The sequence below is a fragment of the Eptatretus burgeri genome, chromosome 16, assembly GCF_056783735.1.
Source record: "Eptatretus burgeri isolate ZD-2024b chromosome 16, Ebu_testis_v1, whole genome shotgun sequence".
Classification (NCBI taxonomy): Eukaryota; Metazoa; Chordata; class Myxini; order Myxiniformes; family Myxinidae; genus Eptatretus; species Eptatretus burgeri.
The window spans coordinates 38,351,926-38,375,752 of record NC_140976.1 but is presented as its reverse complement, the minus strand read 5'-3'; the positions used below and the strand labels follow the sequence as shown (position 1 = coordinate 38,375,752).

Below are 23,827 nucleotides of genomic sequence, written 5' to 3'. Positions count from 1 at the left end.
CCGTGTAAGAAGTAATTGAGAATTTAGCAGAGTTAGAAACAATTTCCAATGTAAAACGTTGGTTGGAGCCTCACAATGAAAATATAAAAATATGGCAGAATGAACTGAACCCTGTACTGCATCGCATACTACCCTTTAGGGGGCGCTGGCTGTCAAAGGCCATGGAGTGCTGAAGGCCGGATTGCAGCATGCAATCTAGCCAAGGATAGAAGCATAACAATATATACTGATTCCTGATATGTGTACAGGATGACACACGATGTAGGAACAATTTGGAAGTAAGAGGGTATATAACATCGCAAGGTATGCTCGTTAAAAATGGTAAATTGATAGTAGAAATTATGTGTATTGTCAAATGTTGGTGGTGTGTGCTGCCTTTTTGGCTGTTGGTTGCATCATTGGTTGGGGCATGGCTGTGCCGCTGATGCGGTGCCTCTATTGCCAGTGTACGGATGTTCATTTTTGCCAACATTGGAGGAGTGACAGGCTGACTAAAACTCCTGGGATTGGTTCAGTGGTCAGCAGGACTCTAGGATCCCAAGCCACCACTCTAACTGCGAAGCCAACACTAGGTTAAAATATTGGTAAAGTGTTTGAAAAAAACATATGGACATATACATAATGGACAAGGCAACGATTAGTTGATATGCTGCTCTAACAAAGGTTGTGAAAGAATTTGACTTGTATGTCAAACAAGCGTGACTCGACCTGGCTGCGGAGGAACACCACGGCATCCAGCCCGACGACTGGGTGAACATCAAGGTGTTCAAACGGAGGAACGTACTGAAGGCACATTGGACCGGACCCTACCAGGTATTACTGGTTACCCACATAGCTGTCAAGTGAGAAGGTAAGCCAATCATGGACTCATGCATCTCACTACAAAAGAGGATAAAGGAAGTCGTAAAGAGAAAGAAAGGAAATCTGCAAGTGGGAAGAATGTTACTGGAGCTTCATGACAGATGTAGCAGTGCTTTGGATTAGAATGTGCATAATCGTGATAATATGGACAATAACAGATAGTGAGGGCATTATGGGAATGTCATAGATAGTACAGCGGATAAGCTCTCATATTTTAACAAATTGTGCATTTTATGAGAAAAGCATGAAATTTCTAGCATAGTTAGGTCATACATAATGTTTATTTTCGGATGTGGAGGGAAGTCAGATTTGACCTCTGAGGGGACAGTGAGAGGTCAAATCCAAGATGGCCGCTAGTCACCCGGGTCTAATGTTCAAACGTCCTTAATTTTGGAACCAGACTGCGCAGAAAAACATTTACGGTGTCATTTCCAACTAAATTGGGGATGCCCATTCATCCTACTAGTCATTGTCAAGACAATGACAGTCAAGACCTACTAGTCATTGGCACAAGGGACATTGTGGACACCCAAGTGGCTGAAACTGTGAGAAGGATCGAGACTCTTGGTGAGGAGCAGTACACCAAGTTTGTGAGAGAAAGGCTGGAACAGTGTACAACACCTATCACACAAACACTTCCAAAGAACAAGTTGCCACTGTTCAGTAGGCCACCGGTCAAGATTAAGTCAAAACAGAAGGCACAGCTCGCAGTACTGAAGAGTGACTGGTCTCTTTTTGAGGCTGTACATCTCCTGTCAAACAGGAGACGGAGACATGGACAATTTCGTACCATTGATACTGATGTGGTAGTACTGGCTGTAGCTTCATTCAGCAAGACAGCTCCTAATGAGCTGTGCGTTGCCTTTGGTGGCGGGTCAAGCTTTCGTTACATAGCTGTTCATGAAATGGTTGCCACAATGAATCCAACACAGTGTCTGACTCTCCCAGTCCTTCACGCTTTCACTGGGTGTGACACTATCTGCATTCGCTGGCAGAGGAAAGAAGACTGCCTGGGAAACTTGGAAGTCTTTCCCAGAGGTGAATGATGCTTTTAATGAACTCCTATGCATGCCAAGTGAGGTCAATGAAGGATCAATGTTACTGCTAGAGCGATTTGTGGTGCTAATGTACGACCGAACCAGTGAGAGCATGGAAGTGAATCATGCCAGGAAACAGCTCTTCACACAGAAGTCTAGAACTCTAGAGAACATTCCTCCAACCCAGGCAGCACTCAAACAGCACATCAAGCACACTTGCTACCAGGCCAACTGTTGTAACCAGGCATTGGTCCTGGATCCAGAGATGCCAGAGCCATCTGACTGGGGCTGGACAAAGGAAACAACTGGGTGGCAGCCGCTTTGGACCACTCTCCCCGAAGCATCAAAATCGTGCCATTAATTGATCCGCTGTCGCTGTGAGAAAGGATGCACTGGACGGTGCAAGTGTGCCAAAGCTGTGCTCAAGTGCACTGCACTGTGCTTCTGTTCTGGAGGCTGTTAGATTTTGATCACTACCATTACCATCATCATCATTGCTATTAATAAAGTATTAAATAGACTAGCAGCATGGGACTATTCTGTTAATTTTTTTGCATTATTATTATGCCGATAATGTCAAAATGGAAGCAAAGTTTCACTATATTGCATACATAGGTCCAATCGATTGTCTTTACCAAAAGAATGTCCAAAAGTTTTTAACGTAATTTGACCTTGACCTTGATCGAAATGCATTTCCTTGGCTCCTGGTGATCTCAAAAGTATCACCAAACGAATGGCCATTCCAAACTTAGTTGGAAATGACACCTTAAATGTTTTTTTACACTGTTTAGTTCCAAAATTAAACGTGTTTGAACATTAGAGCCGGTGGAATGACGGCCATCTTGGATTTGACCTCTCACGGTCCTCAGAGGTCAAATCGGACTTCCCTCCACATCTGAAAATAAACCTCCACATCAATGACTTTGCAATGACTTTTGCCTTTTCCCCAGAGATGACAGGTCCTGGGCCATGGTTAGTGTAAATATTAGAAAATGTAAATAAGTTTTGCAACCCACCTGTGTGCCTGTCTTCGCACCGGCAATGTAGTTAAGTTGTCCGTGTGAGTCTGATAGTTAGTTACGCAGCGCACTAGGTTATTTATTTTGGGGACGCGTATAAAAAAAGTCGCACTCAGGGATCCGCAGGTAAATCGTACTAGGGGAAAACTTACACATGCTGGTCACACGCAAATTTGACGACTCGGGACGAGTCTGTAAAAAGGTGAGGTAGTGTTACGAATCTGGAAGCCATGAGCACACAACAGCCAGAGTCCCTATATATCAGTAATATCGGTAAGTATGTGTTTCTAGTTAGAATCCATCCCCTGTGTCTAATGGGAATTAAGTGTACGTGCGCTGTGGGTTATTTTATAGATAGGATTTTTTACATCTTCGCTCTCACAACAACACTCTGCTCGCGGCATTCTTCGCACGCTCGCCAGTGAGCACACATGTGGGCAGAGTCTAACATAGGCATGGCGTCCCTCTTTGGACAATCGGCAAGGAGCGGGCATCTCACCCGCCCGTTTCCGACTCAACACGATCGCCATTATGCATGTGGCCGGAGGTGAGGAGGTAGGCTGAGCTACAAACGCTTCCGATCGGACTCCACCCAGAAGGGTGGGAGTTGCCCCGCCTACCATGGGCCTGTCCAATGGAGGACGGCCAGGGAATCGCGCGATGGGTCCGACCAATGAGGCAAGTGGCCAGGAGAAGAAGCCACTCCCTCCTGAGGAGAAAGTGTGGTTGTCTGGACCAGCGTTGGAGAGACGGTGTGCTCGTGGCAGGAGCGTTCGCCAGATGGAGATCGTGGAATTTTGCCGAGCAGCCAGTGATCTTGTGTGAGACATTTCTGGTGGGAAAGGACATTTTCAGTTCAGACATTTCCAACCTGGCATTGAAAGCCAGTGAGTGGTTGTCGACGAGGGCAATGCAGACGGTCGTGGTCGTGGACTTCGGGTCATTGGTTCGAGTCCCACCGTGGTGGTTTGAATCGGTGTGACCGCACAAGGCGGGACAGGTATCCCGGGCCGGCTCTACTGACTGAAGACCCATCGGGTCCATTTTCTTTTTGGGTGTGCGTGTCTGTGTGCGGGCCTGTCTTGCCTAAGTAGAATTGTTAAGTGCTTTTGCTTGTACATTGACTGCATTTCTTATAGTCAGATAACTCTGCTCTTCTGTGTTCCCCTCCCTGCTTATTGTAAATAAATACCCCTATTGTTGATTGTATCAGCTCGTTTCTGTGCTTCTTTCATTGGCTTAGCACGGTGCATGTTGGGAAATTGGGAAGCGGCAAATTATGCATTTGGTCCGACGGGTCTTGGTAACCATCCGCTCGGGTTACGCACGGTTTGATCACGATAATGGCTCATTCCACTCGAGGCTTGCCAAGGGTGTGAATTCCCCGGTATCTTTGCCGCGTGGATACTTAGGTATATTGAAGTTGGCAATTCACCCTATTCCACGCGGCCGAATTATTGGTGATTCACGGTCCTGTAAGGGACTCGTGCCTTTCGGAGTTCTCCGAGGAGCTCGATCTAAATTCTGGGTGTTCGGCGGAGCCGACTTTACTGCTCCACCTCGCGATCATGCTCGCCGCCGACGCCCAGCCCCACAACAGTATCACCTGCTTATAATATGTATACCTTTGTGCACCAGGCACCTGTGATTAAAGATGAGGAACTTATCCAATTGATTGCAGCAGCTAAACTTGAGAATGATAATTTGCATGTAATGTTTGGAAATGAAGATGAAAATGTAAATGTGAATGTGTACCAAGATGCTGCAGATTCTGGCAAGAAATGTTAAAAAGTAACTGGAAATGGATGTGCATCAGTTAATACGAGTTCAGACTCAGACATTAAGCCTGAGCAGTTTTTGGATGGATATTTTACTGGGTGATTTATTAATCAGGGATTTGGCATGCGATTCCTTCTTTAGTGGGGCAGGTAGCTCTCTCTCCCTGGGTTAGAGGTGTGCAGAGGGATCCTTTCGACCACCATGGAGACCATCTGGAGCTGCCCCGAAGGATGGAACTCCTCCCAGGGAGTGGTCTATCTGCACCGCAAAGCTGTGTCATCTGCCGGCTTGAATTAAGAAGATGCTTGATTGTGATTTAATAAACATTGTTTCTTAAAGTAACAATAGGAGGGAATGTTGGGATTTGAACCTTTTTCTGAAAAGCTTTGTTTCTTCCCAACTCAATTCACTCGCCTGCAGTTAATTAAAATATATTCCTGCTTGGGACATTGTGTGTGAGATAAGGAAGGTTTAACCTTGAGTGATTCAAGGGAGCATCGTGTACCAGGATCTGGGAGGAAAACCTCTGATCTTGCTTATCAGATATATATATATATATATATATATATATATATATATATATATATATATATATATATATATATATATATATATATATATATATATATATATATATATATATATATATATATATATCGCCAGGACATAAGCCTGCTGGTAATCCAGCTGGTCCTGGAATGAAAGGGAGGACGATGATGTAATGAAATTTGTTGGAGATAAATCCGTGTATATATAAGGGAGTGATTCAACCATTCGGGCAAAGCACTCTCCGGGTTACCTCAATTGCGAAATTGGTGTTCCTGGTGTTTGCTGCTCTCCATGCGGCCACATGTATTGATATATAAAAAAACAATTTTCTCTCAAGTATATCGAAGTCTTCATGCCTAAATTAAGGGTGATCGACGCCCATATATATATATATATATATATATATATATATATATATATATATATATATATATATATATATATATATATATATATATATATATATATATATATATATATATATATATATAGTTGCGAATTCGCGCCCGCCGGCGTGCGATCGGCTGCTCTACTCGAATGGCGGCCGCCTCGCCCACCGGAACGGACAATTCAGTCGTGACCCTCTCGGACCAACGCCGGGAGCTAGTCACGGGTGGGGGTTTAACCTTACCATGATCGTGCCAATTGCCCACCCGCGCGGGATAGGGTCGCTTGCCAAATTCGATCTACCTAAGTACCTGCGCGAATGGTCGACCGGGCGATCGCACCACGCCACAGGCCGACTCCGGATACGAACCGCTTAAGCAGTCCGTTCTGTGCTACAGTGATAACCGAGCGGTGTTATCGTTGGCCTCGACGGTTCCGATTAATTATCGGGCGTATTAAGCCCACTAGGAACCCTTTACGTGAAGCAGGATGGAGGGTCAATAAAGAAAAGACGAAGCGAAACGGGAAAACAGTTCACACAATGCACATTTATTACGCAACACACGGAAAGCACACATATACAGCCAAACAGTCAGAATGCACCTATATCAGGAAAAGAAAAGAAAAGAAACAACGACGCAGAGTTACAACCGAATACGCGTACACACGGCAACACTTACACAGTTCTACTTTACAAGACATGGCGCCACACACATTTACTCAAAAGCAAAGGAAAGAAGCCACCCTCATGGACAAGAGGGCAGGCGGGCCTGTAGGCCACTATGTGCGCGGGACCTGAAGGAGCGGTCAGGTCCGCAAGACCGGGTGGGTCCCACCCGCGTCCTCGTGGCGCGTTGGCAGACGTGGCGCGTGGCTGTGCCCCGACTCCGTGCTCCTTCGCGGGTTTCGTTGGCACGACGTTTGGAGTGGGGTGGGAACGGGGCCCCCTTTTGTTGCACTATCTCAGCGCGGGGGAAAAGGGGGAATTGTTGATGCTCTGGGGGAGGGAGAATGGCTGGCTGGCTTGGGTCCCGCGACGAGCGATCTCCCGCCGCGACCTCGTCGCCGACCGCCGTCCTTCTCGCCTCAGACCCGAACTCCTTGGCCTCTTCCCACAACTCTCCTCTGCCGACTGCAGAACCCAACTCGATGCCTTCGCCTCCCGACTCCACTCTCTGCCACACTCTGCCGCTGCCACACTCCGCCCGATGACTCTTCCAAACTGACTTTGCCTCTGCCAAACCTCTCTGCCCCAAAACTCTCTGCCGCCAAAACTGACTCTGCCAAAACTCTCTGCCACGATTCGCCTTGCGCTCGGCATTTTATAGGCCGGCAGGAGAACCCATATGCAAATTTCCGGATCAGGATGAGCTCGGGGGCGGAGCCACGCTCGCCCATTGGACAGAGGAAAAGTGGGCGTGAACCTCCCCTGATCCTAGAATTTGCATATTTCGATTTCATACAGACGTGCCTGGAGGCGGGGCCAAGCCGCTCCGCGCTTGATGATTGGACGGATCAGAAGTGGGCGTGTAGCATTCTTGATCCGAATTTTCCCTCGGAAAGGCCGCTATTTGCACTCGCGGCTCGGTGCGTTTCGCTTGAACAAGCCCAAGACAGCCCCTCGCTCAGTGTTCACAGGTGGTGCGGGAATGGCCGTAGAAGGAGAGAGGTGAGGGTGGTGGAGGGTTTTGCAGTGGTGGTTTGATGGTTATGGCGGTTCAAAATAAAGATAGAACAGAAAAACGGCTATCTCAAAGCGTCGCAGCCCGAATGAATCACATAAATTCCCTCTAAACAACGGGTTTGGGGCTAACTACACATGTACTTAGAGTTATCTCACCTACGGGACCTGAATGGTGATTTGCGAATTTCCACAGCCATAACACTATCTTCTTCTTCTTCTTCTTCTTCTTTCGGCTGCTCCCGTTAGGGGTCGCCACAGCGGATCATCCGTATGATCCGCATAGTGATTTGGCACATGTTTTACGCCGGATGCCCTTCCTGACACAACCCTGGTCGCCTCTTACGACAGAGGGATATGGTACACCTATTTTAACCGGGGTATACACCGGCCCAGTATACTGGCACTCATTTCGCCGACCTCAGAAGGATGACAGGCTGAGTCAACCCCCTGGTGTATTAATTCAGTGGCTCAACGGGACTTGAACTCAGGACCTCTTGGATCCCAAACCGCTGCCCTAACCACTGCGCCAACACCAGGCTTACCCGTAACACTATATATATATATATATATATATATATATATATATATATATATAGATATATATATTTATTTATATATATATATATATATATATATATATATATATATATATATATATATATATATATATATATATATATATATATATATATATACATATATATATATATATATATATATATATATATAGTGTTAGGCTGCGTGTAATTTGACGTATCTCCTCCAAAACTGCCGGACGGATTGTCACCACCTTCGGCATGCGGATGCTCTGTGGTTTAATGAACAGCATGGGCTCTGTGGTCTATGTGATATCGCGCCAGACGTAGACGTTTGGGAATTTTTTGGCGATTTTCTAATTTTTACATTCGTTTGCATGGCGACGTGTGACGTCACCGCTGACAGGCGTAATTCCGTCATGACATCATCGGTCATTCGCTGACGTCATTACATCTGTCGTCGACAGACCGTCACCACCGAGAGGCGTAATGCCACTCCTCAAAATCAGCGTCTGCAATGTAAAACCCTCTTCTGCACATGCTGACTTCCTCAGAAGGTAAATTTGACACAAAAAATGGAACAAGAAACATTGTATTTAAAGTAAAGATTTATTTTAAAAAATATATTATTTCTGTTAACGTCTGCACGTATTTTGACGTTTCTCCTCCAAAACCGCTGGCAGGAATGTGCTCATTTCCCATATACTGGGGTTTCTTAATGTGACGAAGACAATGCACTAGGTTTCTAAGCTGGAATTGGATAACAACGTGGCTTCAACAAGATTTTCAACCCATCGACGGCCGCATTTATTCCCGTTCGGTCGCCATCGCTGAACTGCTGTCCGGTAAGTGCTGCCGTCTATCCAAAAAATATGAACTCGAGTAAAGGAGTACTCATTGCATCAAACACTGAACATAAACACAACTGATAATAAATAGTATAGCTCAGAACATCAGCAATGGTTGTCATGTTTTAAAAATCAGCGTGGAAGGAAGGGAACGATGAGCGCCAGAGCTCTGCCAACATGATGTACCCCAATTGGCGCCTTACTGTACTGAACACGCCCTCTTCGACTCAATTTGTGTCTGAAATCCAACGTACTTCCCGGACTGAATACGCCCTCTCAGACTGTCAATTTGTGTCTGAAATCCAACGTACATATTAAAAACACCCGAAAATATGTTGCAATTGGCCTACGTCCAGATAACATCAAAGGCTATAATGTGAAGGTAGGGGGAACCAGGGAACGGGTATGAGGTCATCCCTTCATTGCCCGGATTCTCTTCTTTTCTTTGTTCTTCGAAAGTGCGGTGTCCGACAATAGATTCTGTACCTTGAATGCGTGTGTGCTAACTGTTCAAATTAAAAAAGGTGTTTGATTGTCGGATGCACCCAAACAACTGCCGTTCATTACATTCATTGTCAATATCAACCGCCATCGTTACCTGTGTTGTGTCTTGCGTGGGTGATCTTCAAATTAAAGCGTCCAAGCGGTGTTCGATCATCGGATGTGCGCCAAAAAGTGCCGTTCATTGAAATTTGCATTCTGATTATATCGGTCACCCTCCACTGCTCCTGTTCAGTCAAGGGCTAGGCCTTTATCATGTTAAATTTTCCCCATCAGACGCCAACCTTCCAGTCACACTGCAGAGGATGCAATTTTCAGTCAGACTCGCATTACTCGATGACCATAAACAAATCCCAGGGCCAAACATTTGACAAACTCGGAATATACCTCCCATTCCATGTGTTCTCCCATGGCCAACTATATGTTGCATTTTCACGTGCAAGAGGTTACTCCTATATATCTATCAAAGTGGACAATAATTCCTCACAAGGACTATTCAGCAACAAGACACTCACCCAAAATGTCATCTACAGGGAGGTCCTTTAGAAAACTAAGGACAGGAAACCATAGTGCATTACATCCCGAATGACACCCTCCCCAGCTTCCCATAACATCAACTATTATGCCTCATCCACCTTTTGCCACCCATTCAACTCCATGCGGAGCACGGGTATATGCTAGTATATATATATATATATATATATATATATATATATATATATATATATATATATATATATATATATATATATATATATATATATATATATATATATATAGATACAAACAAACACGACATAATAGTGATCGAAGCGTTTCGTGCTGCACTCTTCAGGGTAAAATTCGCAGCAAGTGAAGAAGGAAGTGAAGGCGTGTGCTTTATACGCAGGTCTCAATGAGGGAGACGCTGATTTGTTCAACCGTAAGGACGTCACGGTTAATTTGAACGCCCATTGGTAGGCTCATCATCTTCAACTCGAGCTCCCATTGGCTGGAGCAAAGTTCGTCGATGATTGGCGTTTGCAACCACATCCTGGAGAGAGGGGGGATGGGTTTCCCCTAAGGTCCATTCACCATTTGTTACTGTAATTCCCTTGATCTTTCCATGCTGAAAGAGACACAGTAGTCGTACAAATTCCTTTTGACGACATAATATTGGATCGGTCGTAAAGATGAAGGTTGCTTCCAACATATATAAATGAAACGAGCTCTGACCTCGGCTCAACATCCTGAACATATCTGCATTGTACTGGTCTGCACAGATAGGGTTGGCAACCAGGTGCTGTGCAATGGCAGATGAAGCAGGTACAGTGGCCGGTAGTTGCTGGATATTTCTCCATGCTCACACTGGTTGTGTTCTAACCCTCACAATCTTTCTTCGAATTGCCAAGGGGATGTGTTGTTTGATCCGATCAGCCGATCTTAGTGTTGTGCGGCCCACGTACCGAGCTTTACATTGGCACTTAAACTAATAAATAACATTGCTGGTTTGTGAGGTGGGTAGCAGATCCTTGTTGACTGACGTCAGCAAACGGCGAGAGGTAAAGATTACTCGGGGTTACACAGCCAGAAACGTGTTGGACACAATATCTTTGATTTGTACTTCAAACCTTCGTGATGATTGCCCTTTCCAGGGCATCCTGATATAGACTGGACATTTGTCCGGACCAATCTTCCGATCTTTTGTCGTGTTTAGAAACTTGTGTGTGTATCTCTTAACTATATGCTCAGGATAACCATTCTCACCGAGCATATTCATAATTTTGTCAATTTCAGCAGGAAGATTACAAGGTGAACAAATCCTCTGTGCTCTGTTAACCAGGATATTGATAAAGGCAATTTTCTTTCTCGTGGAGCTGTAGGAGTCCCAGCGAGTATACTGCCCTGTGAAAGTCGGCTTCTGGTAGACGGATGTTGTGAAACCAAGGTTGGATCTATCAACCAACACGTCCAAAAACGGTAACGTGTTTGACAATTCCTGCTCCGTGGTAAACTTCAGCGCTGGATGGAGAGTGTTGAGCCATGCCTGGAAATTCTCACATGCCATCCGAGACTCAAACAAAGCAAAAATGTCATCAACATACCGATAATATACGATGGGGGAATCGACCCCTTGCCGACCAGTCAGTTTCTGCATTTCATGATAGCCTACAAAGATATTTGCAAGAGCTGGGCCTAATGGAGAATCCATGGCCACACCGTCCGTTTGAACATACATCATGTTGATAAAACCCAATTCCACCTCCCTTGTTACTGTGTTCATTCATTCAAAAAGACGTGTTCCGAGATCATCGGTTGTTCCAGATCAGTGTGATACAGCAAATGTGCGCATATCTCAATCGTCTCCGTCAATGGTACATTCGTGAACAAGCTTTTAATATTGTTGCGGGCCGGCGGGGTCGGGTAAAAAGACCACTAGGTGGGGGAAGCTACGTCGATTCCCACCAGACTCCCCGGAATTGTAGGCCGTCGCTCACGGATAATTCCGTGAGGCGGCGGGTCGCTTGACCGACCGTGGACACCAATAACTCAACCTCGTGACCTAGGGTCCTCCCGTCTATGGAATCGGGTTACCTAATTAACCACGCGGTTTACCCACCTGGGAACCACGCCCTTGGTACGCCTTGTCCGAACCGGATCGGATCACCTTTCCGGATCAGATGCAGCCGAGCGACACTGCCAAGGACGTACCGGCTAGAAGGAACGGACCGTTGGGAATAAAGACCCGGCTAAACCTGGATTTGAACCATGCTAGACCAATGAGGGAAAAGACAAGGGCGAGCTGGGAACATTTCTCCAACAATTATTTATTTACAGCAAGTGAGGAAAAGCATGTGGCTTGTGGAATTTGTGGAACAGTGCAGACTTGACACAAGATTATTCACAGTAACAACAATAAAAGATCTTCTACAGGCTTACTTAACAGACACACACACAGAAAAAGAAGAAACCCCAATGATAAAAAGGACTTTTGCAGCCAGGGAGGGAGGGGGTTGAGGTTATAGTTTTCCGTACCTGGGTGTTTCAGGGGAGGGATGCTCTGTGGTGTGGTACCCGACAATAGCCGCATTGTTCTGGCCACAACCACACGTGTGGAGATCGTGTTCTGAACAGGAGGAGCTTGAGTGGAGAAGGGAGGAGTCCAGAGGGTGAGGGTGGAGCAGTAGGCGGGACCAGGCAGGAGGCTTGGTCGAGAAGCAGGAAGCGAGGTTGTGTGTGCGGAGACGAGGAACAGAAGGTGGGCCGTCGAGGCGAGATGTGGGCAGAGTCAAGTAGCAGGAACACTCCGCACCGAACACACACAACTACTACACGGAGGATTTCTCCGCGTTTTATAGAGCCCGGAGGTCGGGGGAGGGCCATGCCAAATCAGACATCATCGCCTGAGTCGGCGCTCCGACTGGCCCCGACCCCTCACGTGGTCTGCCATCCTGGGCCGGGTTTCGGCCAGACGCCGGTATAGCCTGCCCACCTAGGTGCAAAAGTGTACGTTACACGCCGCACATGTCTGGCCTCGGGTAGACGGTGGAAGCTCAAAGCACCAGTCTACTCCATAGTGCACGTTGCGATTTTGCCTCAGAAGCGATCGTTGGGGAGGGTACCGTGGGTTCTCATGCTGTGGTAAGCGAGACGAGGGGCAAACGAGGCAGATTTACTCAGAAAAGAAATGGTGGGAATAAAATAAAAGGGAAAAATGATTTAATAATCCTAACTAATAGACCATCGCAACGCACTCCCTTGTCCTCCCACTACACAAAAAGGAAGGGGTCTATCTGCACGTATATTAATGGCATAACTGACTCGGGACAACTTTCTGTTGTATGCATGTGGTTCCGAGAACCGCAACAATATCAAAGGATGCCATTATGTTGTCCTCACTTGTCGGTGTTTCAGCTCTAATTGATTCTGCAAATGTGAAGGAATCCTTCACGACGAAATGATAAAGTGAATCCAATACTGGTTGCAGTACCTCTCCCAACCACTTGGCAAGTTCATGTGCTGATCACACCACGGACCATATCGGTCTTCGAGGGATATTATCCTTGTGAATCTTCGGCAGGCCGTACATTCTTGGACATTGGGCTCTAACAGGTTTAATTCTGTAGTACACCTCCTTTGATAGTTCCCCACATTTGAGAAGCTGCAAGAGTCGTTTGACGATCTGACCTTCCACCTGAGGCGTGCGATCATGTTCCGTTACACCGCCCAGACATTTAAATTTGGTTTCGTCTTTCAGGATGTCCATCATCTTGTCAATGTAATCAATCTTATTCATGATTACCACTCCGGTGGCTTTATCCGGTTTGCAGATGTGAATGGCAGCATTCCTCCTCAATCCTTGTATTGCCAAGAGAACATCCCGTTGCATGTGAAAATCCGCGATGTCATTTGGGATTCCAGAGTACGCATGCGCGAGGTCTGATAGTCTAACCCTCAGCGCTTGGTCTGCTTTGTTTGACACAGCCTGATGCGTTGATAGTTGAGCATACAGGAGTTCAAACTCGGCAAAAATGTCTTCCCTCTTGATATTCTGGTTGGGAATGCCAAAGTTAAAACCGTGCGCCAACGCGAACCTTTCCGTGTCAGACAGCTTATAATCCGATTTATTGAGTACGTGCTGGGATGAGCCTTTGATCAGGGAATCGAATCGTTTCACCTTCAACCAGTCGATTGTACGATCACATTTCTTCTGCGCCGCCATCTTTGCACGTTGGTCAATCGCTGCAATATATCAACATAACCGGATTGTGTCACACAGCGACATGAAACCACGTGCTTCGTTCCAGGCATTGCGTCGGACGCGACGTAGCGCGGACTGTGTGCGATTCAAGCACTGATCTCATCCAGAATAAACATCCGCTCCACTGTCGTGCTGTGCTTCATTTTAGAACTGATAATGCGCTTTGGTATAAAGCCTGGGATCACGTTGTGCCACAGACAAGCCCAGAAACACCTCTCGGATAATTTACCTGAAAGACACTTACCATTAAGCCGAACCATGCCATAAAGCTGCTCAACTTGACATTGGGAGTAGCGTCGTTTAAGATAAACAAACAGATGTTTGGTACTACAGAACTTTAACATGGATACAAAGAAACACAACATAATAGTGACCAAAGCTTTTCGTGCTGCACTCTTCAGGGTAAAAATCGCAGCAAGTGAAGAAGGAAGTGAAGGTGTGTGCTTTATACGCAGGTCTCAATAAAGTAGATGCTGATTGCTTCAACCATAACGACGTCACGGTTAATCTGAATGCCCATTGGTCGGCTCATCATCTTCACCTCGCGCTCCCATTGGCTGGAGCAGAGTTCGTCGATGATTGACGTTTGCAACCATATCCTGGTGAGAGGGGGGATGGGTTTCCCCTAAGGTCCATTCACCATTTGTTACTGTACTTCCCTTGATCTTTCCATGCTGAAACTGACTGGTCGGCAAGGGGTCGATTCCCCCATCGTATACTATCGGTATGTTGATGACATTTTTGCTTTGTTTGAGTCTCGGATGGCATGTGACAATTTCCAGGCATCGCTCAACACTCTCCATCCAGCGCTGAAGTTTACCATGGAGCTGGAATCGTCAAACACGTTACCGTTTTTGGACCTGTTGGTTGATAGATCAAACCTTGGTTTCACAACATCCGTCTACAGGAAGCCGACTTTCACAGGGCAGTATACTCGCTGGGACTCCTACAGCTCCACGAGAAACAAAATTGCCTTGATCAATATCCTGGTTAACAGAGCACAGAGGATTTGTTCACCTTGTAATCTTCCTGCTGAAATTGACAAAATCATGAATATACTCAGTGAGAATGGTTATCCTGAGCATATAGTTAAGAGATACGTGCACAAGTTTCGAAACACGACAAAATATCGGAAGATTGGTCCGGACAAATGTCCAGTCTATATCAGGATGCCCTGGAAAGGGCAATCATCACGAAGGTTTGAAGTACAAATCAAACATATTGTGTCCAACACGTTTCTGGTTGTGCAACCCCGAGTAATCTTTACCTCTCGCCGTTTGCTGACGTCAGTCAATGAGGATGTGCTACCCACCTCACAAACCAGCAATGTTATTTATGAGTTTAAGTGCTGATGTGAAGCTCGGTACGTGGGCCGCACAACACTAAGATTGGCTGATCGGATCAAACAACACGTCTCCTTGGTGATTCGAAGAAAGATTGTGAGGGTTAGAACACAACCAGTGTGAGCATGGAGAAATATCCAGCAACCACCGACCACTGTACCTGCTTCATCTGCCATTGCACAGAACCTGGTTGCCAACCCTATCTGTGCAGACCAGTACAATGCAGATATGTTCAGGATATTGAGCCAAGATCAGAGCTCGTTTCATTTATGTATGTTGGAAGCAACCTTCATCCTTACCACCGATCCAATATTATGTCGTCAAAAGGAATTTGTACGATCTCTGTGTCTTTCAGCATGGAAAGATCAAGGGAAGTACGGTAACAAATGGTGAATGGACCTTAGGGGAAACCCATCCCCCCTCTCTCCAGATGTGGTTGCAAACGTCAATCATCAACGAACTCTGCTCCAGCCAATGGGCACTCGAGGTGAAGATGATGAGCCGACCAATGGGTGTTCGGATTAACCGTGACGTCATTACGGTTGAAGCCATCAGCGTCTACCTTATTGAGACCTGCGTATAAAGCACACACCTTCACTTCCTTCTTCACTTGCTGCGATTTTAACCCTGAAGATTACAGCACAAAAAGCTTCGGTCACTATTATGTCGTGTTTCTTTGTATCCATATTAAAGTTCTGTTGTACCAAACATCTGTATATACATATATATATATATATATATATATATATATATATATATATATATATATATATATATATATATATATATATATATATATAAACTAGTAGTAATGCCCGGCGTTGCTCAGGCTGGCAATAAAGCCCGGTGTTGCCCGGGCTTTCTTGCAAATTTCCTGAATAGCTGTTAGCGGTTAGGGGTTAGCTGTTAGGGTTAGGGTAGCTAACCAAACACTAACCCAATCCCTAACACTAACCCAAACCCTAACAGCTTGGCATAGCGGAGGTAAACAGCGCCCAGGGCAAAGTAGATATTTGCGTCCCCTGTAGGCCTTAAACTTGAGTGGATTTGAATGGAAAATCCCATAAGGGATATCGATTTATCGATTTTTTTCGAATATCGGAAGTGTTATGGAAAAATTTATAGCCAATGACCTAAGCTGGACCAAAAGCCATAATCGTACCGAATTTGAATGGAATCCGTTGGAGTTTGTGAAAATGCATCAAAACGAATTTTGAGGGGCCGATTAAGGAAGACAATAATATCATTAGTATATGTGCCAAATCTTGTTTCATTTCATGCAGTTACAAAAATCTGATGGTGGAACAAAGAAAGGGGCGTGCGGAAATATTAATATATATATATATATATATATATATATATATATATATATATATATATATATATATATATATATATATATATATATATATATATATATATATATATATATATATATATATATATACAGTGCTCCCTCGCTATATCGCGGTTCACTTTTCGTGGCTTCACTACATCGCGGGTTTTCAAAGATGAAGAGGCGCCTCCAGTAGAAGAGATTTAATGCTCTTCTTGGCTGTGCAGTCCTACATTCATCTCATCATCGTCATCTTCATCGTCATCAGTACTGCACAGCTATCATCATCATCATCATCATAGGTCAGTACCCATAATACGTTTTTTTATATTTTATAGTGCAATATAGTGCAGTAGACTAGGCGTAAGTCGTCACCATCGGGACCGAGAAAAAAGTGACGACTTAGAAATGTGATGACTTTCGCGTATGCGAACATTCATGATGACTGTGCGGTGAAGGATGAAGTCGCGCGTGGCCTGGACACGTATGTGGGAGAGCCGGCTATTGTACCAAAAGGAAAACACAATCCTCGGGGCATAGGTGGGGGTTCATTGGTGAGTTGGAAAGTGATCAAGCAAAGATGGAATTCATGAATCAGTTTATCAAAAGTAAAGATAATGAACAACTGTAAGACAACTCATATACCATCGGTGATGGTATGGTGACAAATTACATGACACACAGTCATCATGGTGATGATCGGATCAATCTGTTTTGTGAAAGGACAGACAGAAAGGGGTGAAAACAAAAACTCAATGCCTATGTGTAAGTGAGTGCGGTAATGTACAAAACAAGCCAATATAAAACCATGATCGGACTTCAACACTAAGCTCGATCAATCCTTTACTCCTTCGCGAAGTAATCCGTTATGTTTGACTGCCTCAAACTCTTGGGCATCTGGTGCATGAGAAAGGACTCAAACCGCTCATTGTATTCCATGATGTTGTCTGGGCAATCCTCCACCGAAAGACAGTATCGGCCGAAACCGAATATTTCGCCGAATCGGCCGAAACCGAATATTTGGCTGAGCCGACATTTGCCGAAACCAGATGATGAGCGCGTCATCGACATCTTCAAATCATCGACATCGGCCAGTGTTAAATGGTAGTTGCATCTTGTTTGATGGTGGGAAGGAATGATCACGGGGTTGATGGTTGGAGGTCACGTGCAGCAATGCGCCAATACGCAAGCTGGATTTGGCTGAAGTCTGCTTGAGGCTCCACCCACACTGGTCGCCTTTAAAAAGGACGGGAGGACCGCCTTCCTGACAGTTGGTGACAGCTCCTGACGGTTCCTTACAGCTACTGCCCATTGGTTACAGCTCCTTACCATTGGTTATGGCTCCTGACAGCTCCTGGCTGTTAGTTACAGCTCCTGACCATTAGTAACACCTTCGGATAGCTCCTGGCGGTTGGTGGCGGTTGGGCCGTTCCTGCTGGTTCTGCTCGGTACCTGGCTCTTGGCGTACCTGATTCTTGGCATCACTGGTTCCTGGGGGTGATGACTTGATGTCGATTGGTGTCCGAGCCTGTTTGCGTATGTATGTATTGTTTCGGTTCTTGGAACCGCATGCATCCAACAGATAGTGGGCCCAAGACAGTCATTCCATTATTTATACATGTAGATAGTCCCTTTCCTTTTGTCTAGCGGGTCAACAAGGGAGTGCGTTGCGATGATCTCATAGCTAGGTTTGTTTACATCATTATTTTTTCATTTCATTTCTACTTTTCTGATTATTCCTGAGGTAAATCTGAGCTACATACACCTTCGCTGTGAGGTGGGTCCTGATGGAGGCCAGCGCGTGCGGCGCCGCTGCGAGGAAATTAACGGCGCAGAGCCCTCGTTCCCAAGCGAGCCCGAAACCCAATGTGTGCCGCGAGACATACAGTGCACTTGGCAGTGCGAGATTATCGACTCGAGCTTCCGATGATCTGGGGAAGATTGCCGGTTGCATAAAAACGGCGTACGAATGAATATCTCTGAAGAGGCTGCACGAATGGTGTTTTTCACAACACAGGAAACACAGCCAGCATGACGCCCACACTGCACGAAACGCGTACGGAGGCCGATAAAGGCGACTCCATGCCACGTTGGGTGGGATACGAGTGTGTGAAGTAAGAAGCGGCGCATTCCTTTTCAACCAAATATTTGACACATATTGGTATTCGCCCCGCGCACAGAGTCGTGCGGAGGTGGGCGCTGGCCACGTGCATAATGGCCGAACCCCGTGCACTGTATAGAATGTGCACAAAGGCAGACATGTACGCCGCTCACGAAACATGCATGGATTTGTCTAAAACAATGTACCTTCAGCCCTCACTGGCAGCAGCGGATTCCCCACGGATTGTGGACGTCTTCTCGTCTCTACGGCCAGCAAAGCTGCGATCGAGCCGGGGAGTGTTGTGCAGTGTAGGCCGCGTTGGCAAGCGCGGAGCGGGCGCGTTGATCAGCGCTGGTCGGACGCCCGAGCGGGCATGCGGGACCCTCGGTCGGTCGCCAGGGCATGGCCCGGGGGTTTTTGCGGGACGATTCGCGTGCCAATTTCGGTGTGGGCGATTCGTGTCATGTCGTGGGGTCGGAGCGAAATATGTTCGCTGTCTGGGATGACCTTGCCGGAAACGAAGTGAGGCAGTTTCCGGTCAAATTTGGCGGGCCACGTGAGGGGTCGGGGCCAATCGGACTCTGCCTCTCTCACCTCGCCCTCGTCTCTCTGCACGACCCGCCTCCTGCTGCCTGGACTCCACCCCTTCTCCACTCAAGCCCTTCCTTCACGAACACGGTCTCTACACGCGCTGCTGAAGCCAGAGATGATGCGCCAGCTGTCGGGTACCGCACCACGGAGCACCCCCCCCCTAAACGTATTGGTGTCGCGTCGTGCAACCAAAAAAAACAAAGATACCGAGATCACAGCCTCAACTCCTCTCCCTTCTTGTTCCAACACTCCCTCTTCATCGGGTTTTCTGTGTGTGTGTGTGTGTGTGTGTGTGTGTGTGTGTGTGTGTGTGTGTGTGTGTGTGTGTGTGTGTGTGTGTGTGTGTGTGTGTGTGTGTGTGTGTGTGTGTGTGTGTGTGTGTGTGTGTGTGTGTGTGTGTCCTGGGGCCTGTCTGCTTAGGTAAGACTGCAGAGGATCATTATTGTGATTATTATTATTATTATTATTATTATTATTATTACTTTCGCGTTGAGTCTGCTCTGTGTCCCCTTTTGTAAGTTGCCTGTTTATTTGCTGCTCCACACCTCTCTCTCCCTTATCTCTGCACAACACACCCCAATAAATCATGATCGTGCCACATACCTTTCCTTGCCCATTGTAATAAATCATTATTAGGAATGTTCCCTGCTCGTTTTTGTCTTTTCTTCCATTGATCCAGCATGGTCCGAATCCTAGTTTAGCGGGACCTTATTCCCAACAACCCGTTCCTTTTAGCCAGTACGTCATTGGCATTGTCACTCAGCTGCATCCGATCCAGTAAAGTGATCTGGTCCAGTAGAGTGATCCGATTCGGACAAGGCATACCGAGGGCATGTTCCCCAGTAATTAAATCATGTGATTAATTAGGTAACCCGATTAACCCATAGACGGGAGGACCCTAGGTCACACGGTTGAGTTATTGGCGTCCACGGTCGGTTAAGTGACCCGCCGCATCACGGAATTATCGCTATGCGACGGCCTACAATTCCGGGGAGTCTGGTGGAAGCCGAGATAGCTTCCCCCCCCCGCACCCCCCCCCCAGTCGTCTTCTCCCCCGATACCCGGCCCGCAACAGTATGTATGTACACTACCGGTCAGAAGTTTTAGAACACCCCTATTTTTCCAGTTTTTACTGACATTTAAGCAGTTCAAGTCCAGTGAATAACCTGAAATGGAACAAAGCTAAGCGGTAAACTGCCAGAAGTAAAAAAAAAAAAACAGTTTAGGTTCCAAAAACTGAAAAATAATGTAAATTTCAGTTGTTAAAAAAGGCCATTTTCAGGGAACAACTGATGGATTACCAACTGCAGCTGTTCTGCAGCAATGGAAGTAAATTAAGCCTTGAAAGATGATGCAACCAATTCCTAAAGGTGTGCCAACTTTTGTTGATTAGTTGCAAACCTTCTGTCTGTATAAAAGCAGTGTTGGAACAGACTGTGTTGCTGCACCCTCTGAAGCATTATTTGGACAATATTGCACTGCAGGAAGTAGTATATTGCCATCATAATGGCGAGAAAAAGACAACTAACAAAGGAAGACAGACAGGCCATTATAACCCTTAAAAGTGTAGGTCTTTCCTTTGGAGAAATTGCAAAGCGAGCCAAGGTGTCAGTGAGTACAGTTTCCTACACAATCAAAAGGCACTTGGAAACTGGAGGAAATTCTGACAGGAAGAGGTCTGGCAGACCCAAAGCCACAACACAATCAGAAGACAAGTTTCTGAGAGTCAACAACTTGCGTGATAGGCAGTTCATCGGACAGCAGCTTCAAGCACAGCGAAACACTGGTCGAGGTAAGGAAGTCTCAGTTTCAACTGTGAAGAGAAGACTTCGAGCTGCAGGTTTGACAGATTGAGTGGCAGGAAGAAAGCCATTGGTAAGATGGTAAAATAAGAAAAAAGCAGCTTGCCTGGGCAATGAAGCACTGCCAGTGGACTACTGAAAACTGGAAGAAGGTCTTATAGACTGATGAATCAAAATTTGAAATCTTTGGTTCATCACGCAGGGTTTTTGTATGCCGTCAAGTAGGCAAAAGGATGGTTCCTCAGTGTGTGACACCAACTGTCAAACATGGAGGAGGAAGCATGATGATCTGGGGCTCTTTTGCTGGATCCAGTCGGCGACTTACACAGAGTGACTGGTACCCTGAACCAAAAGGGCTATCACAGCATTTTGCAGCGCCATGCAATACCCTCTGGTCTACGCCTAGTTGGTCAGGGGTTCATCCTACAGCAAGATAATGACCCAAAACATACCTACAGGCGATGTCAGAACTACCTTAGAAGAAAAGAACAAGATGGTAGGCTTCAAATCATGGAATGGCCAGCACAGTCTCCAAACTTAAACCCCCATCGAGCTGGTTTGAGATGAACTGGACAGAAGGGTGAAAGCAAAGCAACCTACAAGTGCAACACTTATGTGGGAACTTCTGCAACAGTGTTGGGAAGAACCTTCCGAACAATGTTTGATTTCCATTGGAGAAAGAATGCCACGAGTATGTTCGGCTGTGATATCTGAAAAAGGTGGCTACTTTAATGAGTCAAAAATTTAGATTAAATTTTGTTCAACAAAACGATTCCATGATTTATTTTTTTTATCTGCAATTGTTTATTAACCTCCGCCATCGAAGATGGACGGAGGTTACTGTTTTCACCCCTGTGTGTTTGTTTGTTTGTTTGTGAACAGTATTACGGAAAAACTCCTGGACGGATTTCGACGAAACTTGGTGGGGGGATTAGGTATGGTCCAAGGATCATGCCATTAGATTTTGGACTTGGTCCAAAGTCCAATATGGCCGCTATGGCGGCCATTTTAAAAAATATATTTGAATTTTTGTTTTTGCATTTCTACATGTTTTAAGTGATTTCCAATAAAAAAAAAAAAAATTTGCAACTTTTTTTCAAAATAAATTCGATTTTATTTGAAAAATATTTGAATTTTTTTTTTTGCATTTCTACATGTTTTTAGTGATTTCCAACCCCCCCCCCCACAAAAAAATATGTTAGACAGAAAAAAAACAAATTTTGCAACTTTGTTTTCAAAAAAAATTTCGATTTTTTTTTTGCGCATTTCTACATGCGCGTTGATCTAGTTTCGTTTATTCAATCGTGGTTCAGTAGAGTCTGCTCCGTTTTGACCTACAATGAATAGGATATCAGGTTCACTTAAGTGACCCAGCAGTATTGGTGGCGGAGGTTTTGCACTCTACCGAGTGCTCCCCCTCTAGTTTATTCTATGCTTTCATTTCAGAGTACATTGAAAAAATTTCAGAAAAAACTGGAAAAATGGGGGTGTTCTCAAACTTTTGACCGGTAGTGTATGTATGTATATATATATATATATATATATATATATATATATATATATATATATATATATATATATATATACAGTATGTATGTACATATATGTATATATTGTGACGGTTATCAGTTATGGAAATGGGCCCCCAAGCCAATGGCGTACTCACTGTGAGGGGTGCAGCAGAGGGGGGCATTTTCCCTTGGGTCCTGGGTTGTGTGGGGTGGAGGGGGCGAAATTCACAACCAGTTTAATAAGTTTGTCCAGAATTGAAATTACGCATCACTCGCAGAATACCTGCCTTACGGGTGATCTTGTTCCAAGCATGCAACACGTTTTTCTGACGCATACCTTTATTTGGGCGGTGTATAAGCAACTGACAGCTCTGTATTCGCAAAAAAAAAAAAAAAAAATCGCCCTGGTTACCTCCATGAAGCAAAGACATACCGCTTAAATTTCAAAACACCTCACTGCACTGGAAAACGTGGGGACAGGAATACTGCACTGGAAAGGGTGAGGCCTTGTAATACACTCCCCCACCTGAAGGCAGCGCTGCACAATACACATTGACATGGAGAATTTGCATCCCTTCCTCTTCTCCGCCAAAGATAACAAGGACAAATGTGTCCAAGAGCCGAGTCATAAAGGTTTTGGAAGAAGAAGAAGAAGAAGAAGAAGAAGAAGAAGAGGAAAAAGAGGAAAAAGAGGAAGAAGGGGAAGAAGAAGAACCAGCATTCGAGACGCGCCGCTAAAAACACCCAACTGTAGGAGGAGTAGCGCAACAAACACCGCCGTGAATAATGACATTAAATTTAGGATATCAGCAGAAATCTCATGCCAAGGGAAATCCCTTGTTTTTCAGTGTTAGACTAATTAAAAATAAAATACTAACAAGATACCAGCTGGTGCGAGACATGGGATGCATGTGATCACAAACCATCTCCAGTCAGACGTCCTCGTGAAAGCGAACCACGTGATCACAAACCCTGTCCAGTCAGATGTCCTCGTGAAAGCGAACCACGTGATCACGAACCCTCTCCATGTGGGACGTCCTCGTGAAAGCGAACCACGTGATCACAAACCCTGTCCAGTCAGACGTCCTCGTGAAAGCGAACCACGTGATCACTAACCTTGGCGAGTCCCGGTTTCGCAGCGGCAGATTCGCTATGTTCCTGAAAAGCAACACGTGGGCATCTGGCATCATCCAAACAGGGA

The 23,827-nt window shown here is 45.6% G+C and overlaps 1 protein-coding gene across 1 annotated transcript in view; it reads right to left on the bottom strand.

The window, feature by feature from the left end:
• The window catches only part of LOC147010884 (ataxin-2-like), a 269,821-nt gene extending 246,252 nt beyond the window's left edge, over positions 1 to 23,569 (bottom strand). The window contains exon 1 of the mRNA XM_085858770.1: positions 23,550 to 23,569. The gene's annotated coding sequence lies outside the window, so the exon portion shown is untranslated. The remainder of the gene's footprint in view (positions 1 to 23,549) is intronic.
• Between the last annotated feature and the right edge of the window lie 258 nt (positions 23,570 to 23,827).